The sequence below is a fragment of the Psammomys obesus genome, unplaced genomic scaffold (assembly GCF_907164565.1).
Source record: "Psammomys obesus unplaced genomic scaffold, mPsaObe1.curated_primary_1811, whole genome shotgun sequence".
Lineage (NCBI taxonomy): Eukaryota > Metazoa > Chordata > Mammalia > Rodentia > Muridae > Psammomys > Psammomys obesus.
The window spans coordinates 680,783-693,415 of record NW_026586816.1 but is presented as its reverse complement, the minus strand read 5'-3'; the positions used below and the strand labels follow the sequence as shown (position 1 = coordinate 693,415).

Here is a 12,633-nt window from a genome sequence, read left to right as displayed (position 1 = left end):
TCAGCGTGCTGGTGGGCTGCAGCCGCCGCTCTAAACTTTGACGAAGTTGGAGCGCGGATGCCCGTGCCCGCCGTGCTTCCCGCCTTCGTCCTCTTTTGATGAAGGGAACCGGAGCGGGAGGCGACCCCAGCCTGTCTGCGCCTACCAGCGCCCCCCTGGAAAACCCGAGGACCGTGCTTGATTGGGAGAACCTGCTGCCGTTTACCGCACGTCGATCTCTCCTCTGCCTCCTGAAGACGTCCGTGCGATCTCTGGTTGTATTATCAGTTTGCACTTGGTTGTTGAAAACTGGGACACTTCTCTCTTGGGGGCGGAGGAGCCTGTTGCATCTGTGTCAAGGCCGTCCCTGTCTGCGCACCAGTTCTGTCACTTTGTTTTGCACCTCGGAGGCTGATCCCTCGGTAGTTGAACGGTAGTGACCCTGTGTTTGGGTTCATTCAGTCCAGTTGTCGAAGTTCACAAATCCTATGGTGGGGGGCTCCGACTCAAGGTTTCTTACACACACACATTGTCAGGGGCTCTCAGTAGCTTTTTGTATGGGGTGGAAACGAAGAGTGATGTACTCTGTCATCTCCACAAGATTTAGCCAAGCTTTAGAGCTGGGGAGAAGGTCCACGGAGAGCCCTTGTAAAAAGGTCAGTGGATGCACAAGGCAGGTAGAGGGACTGTGAAGATGGTTTCTTCTTAGAGGCTTTGGCAGAGATTTCCAATTTCTTGACTGGGTTTAAAACAGGGAGGGGGGAAAAAGAATGAAACAGTACATTAAGCCATGGCAGTGTACGAACTGTGTGCAAGAACAGGTGTGAATGAGATAAAAACATGCCCGTGGAAGCAGTTAGGGCACAGCCAGCTTGCCTGCAGTCTTCACTTTACATCGTCTGCTAGTGGCGTAAACTACTGCAGATCAAGCTAGTCTGTAGTCAGTTGCCGGACACTAATGCTTTGTTGGAAGACAAACCACATATGTGAAGGTGGTCCTAAGAGGAACTGAAAATTTTCTGAGGGGTATCATCCCTTTTAATGATTGTTACTTCCTAGTTCAGGGAATCGCTGATGTCAACAGTCTAATCTTCGAGCTTTATAAGAATTAGTTCATCCAGCTAGGGGTAGTGCATGATACTTACTTTTGGGGACGGAGCCCATGGTCTCAGGTATGCCAGGCTCTACTACTGAACCACGTCCCCAGCCCAGTAACAATAACAAGCTCTTTCTGGTTTACTGTCATGGCTTTAGTTTTGCTTTATAGAAGGCTTACTGTAAGGCTGTGTGCTCTGCTATGCCAGCAGCAGCTTCAAGCATCTCATGTCTTGGAGCCCGTTGCCTATGTTGAGCACCACTCAGGTGATAACCCTTCACTATCTAGGTTAGCATATGTGCACGGGGTGATATTAGCACAGTAACGAAATTGCCAAATGACTCACTTCTCAGTGTGTCATTCCCATCATTGGCAGCACCAGTCTTCATGAGGTAAAGAAAAGAAGGCGCTCTCTGTTACACAAAGTGGAGATTCAGTAAAAATTGGAGGATACTGCTTTTTTTTTCTTTTTTCAGAAGAGAACATAGTAAGCCTTCTCCAAAAACGTGAACTTCAGATAAGCTGTGACAACACTGACTTAGAAAAAGAACACTTTATTAAGGAAAAGTTGGGATTTAACTTTTTAAAATCTGTATAAACTAATAGAAAAATGGGCTTTTTCTAACTCAGTTTACTTTGCAATTTGAAGGTGTGATAGGTCCATGCTAGGACATGGGTGGACTGGGGTCATTTGCTAACAGCTGGGTGTAAATCTTGTAGAATTTATATCTTTACAAACGTTCAGCAGGATTCTTATGGTAAGTATGGGTTTGAATCTTATTTGGTAGGTGATCCTCTCTAAGTTTACAAGATAATCCATGTGACATTTAGATTTAAACTGCACAAGTACCCCCTTCCTAGAGTGGATGCTTGCTTTTCAGTAATTCAGCAGGGCAGCTGTGAGGTACCACTCCTCTGCCTGGCTCAATAAAGATCTGGGAAGCAGGACCCCAGTGTCCTGTCCCCACCTGAGCTCAAACATTCCTGGCTTGGAAGAGTTTCTTTTTTTGTGCTCTGCTACTTTTCTGTTTATCAGTATTTGTGTGGCGGTGACTCTGGGTTTGGGTTTAACTCAGTCCTTGGCTTCTAATATGAATTGGAAATTCAGGCTCAGGGGTAGAATTTTTGTTACTCACAGCAGGAGGCCAAAACTTTGGATCAAACTCTACCTGGAGCTGTTGGAGGGTGACCGAGGTAAACAGGCTTGCCCCTCCCTCTGCTATCCTCCTCCTCGATGACCTTGAGCCTACTAGATTCTGACAGCTCTGAAGTAACAGACGTCTTTGAGGAACTGATGGACCATGTGGAGTAAATCTCCCAGATGTGGGACACCTATCTATCTTTCCTTTGTCTCTGGTATGGACTCACCTGTTGAGACTTAGGGGCTGGAGAGCACTTGAGGCTTCTTGTCTCCCAAAGGCTGGTGTGTGTCCTCCCTTGCATTCAAGTCATGCTTTGTTTCTGAAGGAAACCAGAGCCCTACACATAATTTTGATTGCACAAGTTTGAAAAGAATGCTGTTGTGTATTACACATTTTTGTGCATTGTTTTGTTTCTCATTCGAGAAAAGCAGTGTTTTCTTTTTTGTGTGATGTGATATAGTCTTAATATCCCAGTTACGTATCTGGGAGGTCTTCTTTGTGTAGTAATGATTTTGATGTGTTGGAGATTCACAGAGGAGGTCATTGTCTATTAGGGAAATCAGAAGCTCTGGGTTATGTCTCTTAAGAGTGTTGCACATACAGAAGTATGTCAGTTAAGATGTTTAAGCTGCCAGTAATGGAAAACCTAGTTTAGTACAGTGTAAACAAATGGGGAGGTGACAAGAAGACTTCAAGGTGTCAGCTGTGGCTGAGGTAATGTAATGTTGGTCATTTGCTTGTTCCTCTGTGCATAGCATTATGTACAATAGGTTGTAAAAGTGTGTCACTTTGCAGAGACAGAGTTGTCTCCTGTGATTCTCTTTAAGAAGGAGGAGTTTAGTTGAAGAAATGGTTCATTGATTTAGAGTACTTACTGTACTTGGGGAGGCAGAGGCAGACAGATCACTGTGAGTTCAAGGCCAGCTTGGTCTACAAAGTGAGTCCAGGACGCCAAGGCTACACAGTGGCACGGGGGGGGGGGGGGAGGGGGGAGTACTTACTGCTCTTTTAGAGAACCAGAGTTAGTTTCTAGTACTCAGGTGGATGATTCACTTGATGTTCCAGCTCTAGGGGATCCAATACTTCCTTCTGGTCATCCGAGCACACAAATAAATAATAAAAATAAAATAAATCTTGAAACAAAGAACAAGGAGTATAGTCTAGTCTGTTGGAACTATCAACAGAGCAGGAGATGCGGTGACACAACTCGGTATTGTTTCATTACGCTCCGAGGACCCTCAGAGCCTGTCTTTTTGTGTGCTGAGTCCTGCATGGCTTGGCCTTGGAAACCTGCCTGGGGTGACGTAGGAATGAAGAAATGACAGACATACAGAAAAGCTGGAATGGGGTGGGATGTGCTTCCTCTGATGGAAACACCTATACAATCAGCACAAGGAGGATGGCTGTATAGGGGAACAGTCTTGTTAGAGGAGCAGGAGGAAGCTGTGGTTGCTGGTTTTTGTGCACACTGGCCAGTCCTTCCTAAACACTTGGACCAGAGGAAGGCTTTATTATTCCCGAGTCACCCAGGGAAGGCTTTGCCATTTCCATGTTTCTAAGTCATTGTGGGCTTTGACATGGCTGTGCCCATGTCAGTAATATACCCAAGACTTCATCCACTCACTCACACTCTGTGTGTATGTGTGTGTATGTCTGTGTATGTGTCCCTCAACAAAAAAATGTCAGGATGGTCAGGGGAAAGCAGTTAGTGTTGATGAAGCAGAAAGACAGGACACATTTGAAGAGTCAAGTATGGAGAGAAACACACTAAAGTGGCTCCGTAGCAGCTGTGTACGTGACTAGAAGCTACTTATGCTGCAGCTGAATTTAGATATTAGGGAGAGAGATGCTGGTATAGTCAGTCCCCTTTCTTATTCCATAGGAATCTATCTTTGAAGAGAAGACTTTTCTAGGTGCATCGTGCTAACTTGTGCCTGGAGAAGGGAGAGCGAGGAGAGATGAAACATGAGTCAAAGGGAGGCTTACTTAAGTTCCAAGGAATGTGGATTTCAGCAGTGTTTGTGCTGTTTCTGATAAAGTGGAGCGTAGTTCTTTGCTGGTGTCTTAGTCAGTTATGTGAAAATTCTTTGTGTCACTCAGCAAGAGATAGATATTAGAACTAGGGGAGAAAGGTGTGCCCCTTGTGTCTCAGGTGTTTTCTAACTATCCTTCATGAGAATACCGGGCTGTGAGGGAGGTCCTGTGCTTGGAGGCAGGATGCTATGGGAGCTTGGGAGAGGTAGGCTTTGTATGCCAGGTTCTTGATGGGCTGTGTAAGCCTCATTGTAGGGGTAGTGGGCTGTAATTTAGGACTCAACTTGTGTGATGAGAAGAAGGCATCAGATCCCTTAGAGCACATATATGTGAACCCGAGAGGTTTGTTTCAGGTGCCTTTCTCAGTCATTCTTCTTTCTGTTTTGAGACAGATTCTCTCATTGAACTTGTGGCTCACCAGTTTAGCTGGACAGTCAGCAGGCTCAGGGATCCTCCTTTTGGTTCACACATGGACATACTATCCCTTTTGCTGTGTGTGTCAGCCCTAAGTCATCCCTTTCTCTTCCGTCGACAGTTCCTAAAACCTGTCTCAGGGAGACTACACTATATTCCTTGGATGGAGCCAAAATTAAGATTGTGTATCAAACAGGCACTCCAAGACATGTCCTCAGGAGAAAGGCATTTGCTGTGAAAAACCCTTCATCAGTGTGGTTTAGATAACTGATTCATCATATGTACAAACCTCAACATAGGAACAGAGAAAACATGAGGAACACAAGGTGGTTTGAGGCCTCCCAAATATGTAATTCTGGAGCAACAGATGAAAAAGGAGATTATATTGATAACATTACTGATAGCAACTTTTAAAAAGGGTTGGGAGATCACTCTGTGGAAAAATTCTTGGTACTCAAGCATGAGGACCTGAGTTTGGATCTCCAAATTCCACATAAAAGCCAGACATGGTAATGCCAGCACTCCTGTGGCAAGGTGAGAGACTTCTAGTGTCACAGGACAGCGGCCTGGTTTGCACAGTGTATGCCAAGACTTGACTCATACAAGGTGGAAGGTAAGGATGGCCCCTTAGCTTGCCTTTTTACCTCCACAGGCACACCTGATGCACACAGGCACTTGTTTGTGCACTGTACTGACACATGAGCACAGACACACACAGAAAAAAAAATAAGAGAGGTTTCTTGCTGCAGCGAGTTAATGCAGAGACCTACAGCTGCTCAGAGTCCTGAGAATTAGGGATTATGGGCGCTCAGTCATAGGTGGTCATCTACAGCAAGCCCTGCTCCCACAAGGTCCAGGGAACATTTCACAGGAGGAGGCAGAAAGAATGTAAGAGCTGGATAATGGGGAAGAGCACCGGGAAATGCTATCTTCTGGACTTGACATAGCTGTTGCATTTGTGAACTCAACACAGCTGTGGTTAGCTACATAAAAAGCTGCATTTGATAACCCAGCCCTGATTCTGGCATAGATGGGGGAGGTGCTCTCCAAGTCCCATCCCTTACTGAGGGGTTATTGAACATGTGGCCCTGGTGGATTTCCCATGATCCAGTAGGTGACTCCATACCCTTATGTCACTGGGTAGCACTTGTAGGGAGGTCAGGAAGCCCTCATGACATCCTGAGAGAATGTTGACTGGCCATAGCTATATCAAGGACTCCATAGGGGTTCCTCAGGCTCAGAAGGATAGCAGAGCCTTCCTGTGGGTACTAAGTCTGAATCTTGACAGTGTGTGTGGGAAAACCCCTATTGTAGTGTTCTAGCCCTCCCCTCCCCATGTTTACATCTGAAGACTGTCCAGCAGAGACTGTTCTTCCTACCAGGATTCTGACCCCATCTTTCTGTCTGTGTCTGTGTGTATTTGTTTTTATCTCATTCCCTTGTTGCCGCAAACAGGTCCCTGGAGCTGTGTGTGAATGCGGCAATAATTGGGCTTAGGTTAACAAACAAAGGAAAAGGCATTAAGTAGGAAGGGGCCAAGTTAGGGAGGATTTGGGGAAAGTTGGAAGGGAGAAGTGGGAGGTGGGTCTGCTCTTGTTTCTTTATATACGTATACAAAATCCTCAAGATTGAGGAAAATTTTGAAAGCATCTACTCTGTTTACAGTGATCTAGAGTCTATGACTTAAAAAGCTTACTGTATTCTTTATTTTAAAATACATCTTTATGATAAAATTTTTTAATTTGCGGTGCACCTTGAAATTGATTATTATCTTTGCATCCATCAGATTTTGACACTGTTTTTCTTTGTCATTTGTTCTAGAATCAGTCACCTCTTAGGTTTTGTGAAGGGAGGTGTCTTTTTCTGGCTCTGTGTCTTAAGAGGAGGGGAAGACGACAGTCCCCTGAGTAGCGTCAGGTGGAAATCTTTTTTTTCTCTCATACCAACATTCAAGTACCAGACTGATCTGCTTTTGACTGTTTTCGCCCTTCACCTCGTACACCAGCAGATACTCTAGACTAGATTTCTGCCTTCACCTCCACACTCTGGTCCAGTCTTCCTTTGTTGGCGGCCTCAGGGAGCAGCAGTAAGTTGGTTTTCAGTTAAAGCTGGCTTGAGAATGTTCAAGGGCAGAAGCTCAGGGTCTAGTCCCCAGTGGAGACAAGAGACTGGCCTTAAAGTGACCATGGGAGTGGCAATATGAAGTATTAAGCCAGATGTGCCCCAGTAGAGATTCTTTGGAGGATGGGGCCATGTTCTAGGAACTGCTTTGCCAGGTGACTTCATAATTGTGCAGATATCTCCAAGAGTAGGTATACAAACTAAACCAGCTGTGGCGCCACTGGGATCCATGTTGAATATGCAGTTTTTCTTAGCAGAGCCTCCTGCCTCAGCCTTCTACTGAGATTATAGGAAAGGATCGTTAGGCGTGGCTTCTACAACATCCTCGCAGGGAATGACAGCGCTATCTTGTCTCAGCTCATGTCTGGAAATAACTAGCGCCCACCTGCATGTGCCCCACTTGCCCTGTTTGTCCAGAGGAAATAGTTCCCAAGGTAAGTGGATGCAGTGGCCTAAAAGTTCTAAAGCGCTGAACTTTCATGGCTTATGTAATAGGAGTGCTTTTTAAAAAAGCATTTAAGTAAGAGTCATGGAATGACAAGGCACCTTAGGCCAGCAGAGTTTCTCTGTGGACCAGGTATGAGCCTGAGCTGTTCTGCTACTGGCTCTCAGCTCTCCCTTCAAGTTCCTATTCTCTAATGGCTACCAGTTTCTGGTGATTATTTTCACTGTGTAATTTATTCTTGGCCCCAAGGAATAGGTACTTTGTGCAGTATTTACAGTGTTTCTAAGATGCTGTGCTGTCTCCTGCTGGGCCTCCTATTGCTTTAGTGCTAGAAGCTTCTGTAGTCTCTTTAGATGTCGAAGCCCTTTGAGTGTCACTTAGAAAGGTTTCAAGCCCAAGTCTAATTTTTTGTGGTTTTGGATTCTTCCTTAAGAGGAAACTCTGCATCAACCCAAGATTATAACTTGTTAGGTTATTTTCTTTGGCGTGTCTTTTAAATAGCCACAGTAGAGAAATCCAGGGATCTCTTCATGGCCTGGTTTCTTGAAAGGTTGTGTTTATCTGCCTTTAGGATGACTAGTTGAGGACAATTCTGCGTCCCTTTGGAGCCTTCCAGTTGGTATTGACCTTCACAGCACGCCCATTCTTTACAGGTAGAAATGTAAAATATTATTTCCCGTCACATTCTCTGGACTGTTTATGTGCAGATTAAACAAAACAAAACAGTCATCAGTGTGTGCTGTGCCTTAGGCTCCTGATTGGAATTCCTGGCTGGAATTTCAGATAGGAAAGTTAGAATAATGTAAAGAGTGTGTATGTGAACATTCCTGGAGTTTCCTGATTTACAGGCTATGCTATTTTATTCTTTTAGTTCCATTATAACTAACATGAAGCAAATTACATCCAGGTTCTGGTGAAGAGAAAGCATTTTACTATTTTACTGAAATGAATAGAATTGGTTGGGTTGTGAAGTGCTTGGTTGAAACTTTTCCTTTTAATTTGGGGGACTGTTGACATTAATGTTCTTTCCCTATAGTGAGGGATACTAATGCATATGCTTGAATGATATTAAGACTTTCCATTTGGTAGGGAAACAAAACAGATAATGTTTCAATGTATTTAGATTATGAATTTTTCTGCAGTTAATAGAAACATACATTAATTGATTGATTGATTGATTGATTGATTGATTGATTGTTTTTGTTTCTTCCAGTCAGAGTTTCTCTGTGTAGCCTTGGCTGTCCTAGAACTCACTTTGTAGACCAGGCTGGCCTCAGACTCAGATATCTGCTTGTCTCTGCCTCCTGAGTGCTGGGATTAAAGGTGTATTCCACTACCACTGGGTTCCTAGAAACATTTTTAATTTAAAATGTTTTATTGTATGTGCATAAGTGTTTTGGCTGCATGAATGCCTGTATACCAGTTTTGTTTTTGTTTTTGAGACAGGGTTTGTGTAGACCAGACTGGCCTTGAACTCACATCGATCTGCCTGCCTCTGGCCTCCCTGAGGTCTGGGATTAAAGGCATGTGTCACCATGCCTGGCCTTGTGCCAGTCTTGTGCCTGGTGCTGTGTAGGCCAAAAGAAGGCACTGAATCTTCTGGAACCCGAGTTACAGGTGGTTATGAGCCACCATGAGGTTGCTGAGAATAGATGCTTGGTCCTCTGGAAGAGCATCCAGTGCTCTTCACTGCTGAGCCTTTTTTTTTTTTTTTTAGCCCTGAAACATTTCTTTAGGCACTAAAAATTCCTGATGTGTTTGTAGGAATGAGGAAACATATTTTTTAAAAAGTTGGTTTTGTAACTGGAGTTAGGACTCCTTTAATCAACTCTATGGCTTCATAGCCAAGACTTGTATTTGCTGCCACTGGGAAAAGCCAGCTACTGTAGGGGCCAGTTACTTGGGCAGGGAAAAAGACTTACTTTGGAAGCTAGTATGCTGTCTAGTTTTATGTCAACTTGACATAAACTAGAGTTATCTAAAAAGAGGGAATATCAGTTGAGAAAATGTCTCTATAAATCCAACTGTAGGTCATTTTCTTAATTAGTGATTGATTGGGAAGGGCCCAGCCTATTATGGGTGGTGCCATCCCTGGCATAGTGGTCTTGGGTTCTATAAGCAAGAAGGCTGAGCAAGCCATGGAGAGCAAGCCAGTAAGCAGCAAGGCTTCTGTATCAGGTCCTGGCTGCAGGATCCTGCTCTGTTTAAATTTCTGCCCTGACTTCCTTCAATATGGAAGGAAATAAACCAAATAAACCCCAGCTTTCTTTTTGTCGTGATTTCATCACAGCAATAGAAACCCTAAGTAGGACAGCCAGCATGGAGTCTGTGGCCAACAAAGATCACCTTGCTGAGGTGTCACAGATACAAGGACTGCAGAAGGAGGCAGGAAGAGAAGCTGGCACAGGTGCTTAGAAACTTTGTTAGGTCTGCTTTTCTGATATCAGGCAAGACTGCTGTCTCTAAGCCAGTGGTGGTTCTGGGCTATGTGAATCTAAAAAAAAGTTTCTGATTAAAAACTTCTAGAACTCACATCTTTTTAGCTCCTTTTCTCTGGGTTCGTTCCAGTGCAGTTACCAAAGGCATCATTTTCCCCATCAGGAGAATGTAATTGAAGGCTACCCCTCCCTGGAGAGAGAGACAAGCAACTTCTTGTGGAGGACAAGGCGATTCTGTGGAAGGCAACTTCGTCAACAGGATAGTAAAATGCAACTTTTCATTGTACAGTCAAGATGCATCATCTACAGCAAAGCTGGTGGGAAAGCAGTGTGTTTGGGTGTGGGTGGGTGATGATGTCAGTGGTGAGTGCACATGTGAGTGTAGAGGCCAGAGGCAGACATTGGGTGTTCTGCTTTCACTATCACTTTATTGCCTTAGAACACGGGTTCTCATTGAATCTGGAGCTCACTGGTGGCTTGTTGGTTTGTTCCTAGCTAGACTGGCTGGCCAGTGAACCCGAGAACCCTGTCTGTGCCTTGAGGCATCACCTAGCTTTATGTGGGTGTTGGGCATCTGAAGCCAGGTCCTTGTGTGTGCAGAGCTAAGGCTCTTGCCCACTGATGCAGAAGGGTGTGTGCTTTTCCTCCTGGCCCCAAGCTCCTGGAATAATGACTCATGAGATTCAAATATATTTACAGATACCTAGGACATACAGATAGGCTCTTCTCTGACAAGCTCATAACTCAAAATAACCCATTTATTCTAATCTACATTCTGGTTAGCTCTGCTCAGGCACCATACGTCTGTTTTCCTCACATCTTTCAGAGCAAATCCCCTGTGCCTGGTTCTATCCCAGAATCCTTTCTACCTGATGAATGTCCCACCTTCTGTTCTGTCCTTTCCTAAGGCCATAGGTTTTTTTTTTTTTTTTTTTTTTTTTTGGGGGGGGGGTTGTTGTTATTGTTGCTTATTTTGTTTTGTTTTTTGATTCAGGGTTTTTCTGTATAGCTTTTGCTGTCCTGAACTTGCTTTGTAGACCAGGCTGGCCTCAAACTCACAGCTATCTGCTTGCATCTGCCTCACCAAGTGCTGGAATTTAAGGCATGTGCCCCTATGCCTGGCTAGGCCATAGGTATTTTTTGTTTGTTTGTTTTTTGTTTTTTCAATTGACAGGCAATGCATCCATATAATATACAGGCGATAATCCATATAGATAAGATACTCTTATCTATACCCTGAAGCATCTCTCCAGTCTGCTAACAGTTTTTAAGTCAGCTAGAGGGTTTCCTCTGCCACAGCTTCGGGCAAATTGCTTGTCTCTCTATGCCTCATTTTTTTTCACCTGTCAATTGGGCATTGTCATGCTGCCTTTTCCATAAAAATCAATCCATCGGTGCTTAGGAGTATGTTCAGGATATTCATGCTTAAAAAATTGTTCATTTTTTTGTTTTTAAAGAATTGTTTGTTTTGTCAAAAAATTACTTAGCAAGAGTTTCAGTCATATACTGAGGGGAGACCCCCGGACCTACATGCTGGGAGGCAAGGGTTCAGAAAGTCTCTCAGGCCCCAGTTTATTTTTCTCCCTCAATCTTTAAGGTCACTTGGCTGAAACAAAATGGCTAAAACAAACTACTCAGAATGGCAAAATGTGTAGAAACTTAGGTCATTTAGGCTCTATTAGGATATTTTTCATCTTGTGTTTTGGGCCTTTGAAATTAACTCCTTAGTGTTGAGGCTTTTCTTTTTTTACATTAAATTTTCAAAAAATGCTGTGGGTGTTTGCATTCATGTTTGTGAACTACATGCATGCATTGCCTGTGGAAGCCGTAAGAGAGCATCCGATCCCTATCACGTGACAGACAGCTGTGAGCTACCATGTGGGTGCTGGGAATTGAACCCAGGTCCTCTGGAAGAGCAGTCAGTACTACTGATTCCCGTGCCATCTCTTCAACTCTAGGGCTCTGTCTCTTAAATACATTTTTTTTTTTTAAGGTTATGATTCATTTCTCCCTTTCCTTTACTCCCTCCAAACACTCCCACGTACCTTCCCCCTTACTCTCTTTCAAATCATGGCCTCTTTTGCTTTAATTATTATTGTGTGTGTATGTATGTGTGCGTGTGCATGTTCTTGTGTGTGTGTGTGTGTGAAATGATGTCTTTGTTCCTCTGACATTCTCATGCTGCTGACAGCCTTCAGGTGAGGTTTTTTGGTTGGTTGGTTTGTTTGTTTTTTGACACAGGGTTTTCTTGTGTGTAGCCTTGGCTGTCCTGGAACTAACTCTAGATTATGCTGGCCTCAAACTCACAGAGATCCGACTGCCTCTGTCTTCCAAGTGCTGGGGTTAAATGCATGCACCACCACTGCCCGGCTGTCAGGTGAGGTTTTAGTTTCAGACACTTGGCTTTCAGTTTGGAATTTCATCTGGTCCGTTTAAAATAGTTTATTTCTCTGCTCAGATTCCTGGTGTGTATCCCTAGGTGCAGAACCTGTTCTTCCACACCCTGAGTGGTCATGGTGGCAGATAGGAGCTCAAATCCACTCAGTCCAAATTCTGAAATCTTCTGGGAGGGGTGTGGTTCTTTGGGTGTGTTTTTTCTTTCTTGAGAGTGGTTTTCTTTGACTCTGTATTTCTGTATTGGAGCTCGAATTATTCCTTGGTTTGTGAAATGAACAGCATAGATGTTGTGGGTTCTCTTAGAATTTCTTGAAGGACACTGATTTTTAATTTCATTATGAAGGTGGCCTCAGGTTGAAAATTTCCTTCTGTTCTGTAGCTCACATCTCATTTCAGTTTTTATTTTTAGCTGAGTCTTGGGAGTTTAGGGTCATCTAAAAAGTTAGGCAAAATTTATTCATAGGATGTGTGAGTCTTTCTTTTTGTGGGGTTTTAACATTTTAGTATTTTCTCAAGTCTGTCTATCTATCTATCTATCTATCTATCTATCTATCTATCTATCTATCT

General features: G+C 43.8%; 1 protein-coding gene across 4 annotated transcripts in view; it reads left to right on the top strand.

Annotated features, from left to right (window-relative positions):
- Ninl (ninein like) overlaps window positions 1–12,633 on the top strand; it is an 84,509-nt gene that overhangs the window by 370 nt on the left and 71,506 nt on the right. Inside the window, exon 2 of one of the 4 annotated variants that reach the window (XM_055602653.1) lies at window positions 105–254. The exons of 2 other annotated variants lie outside the window; for them this stretch is intronic. The gene's annotated coding sequence lies outside the window, so the exon portion shown is untranslated. Of the gene's footprint in view, window positions 1–104; window positions 258–12,633 lie in introns of all 4 variants that reach the window. One more of the 4 variants, XM_055602654.1, reaches the window with a different exon arrangement.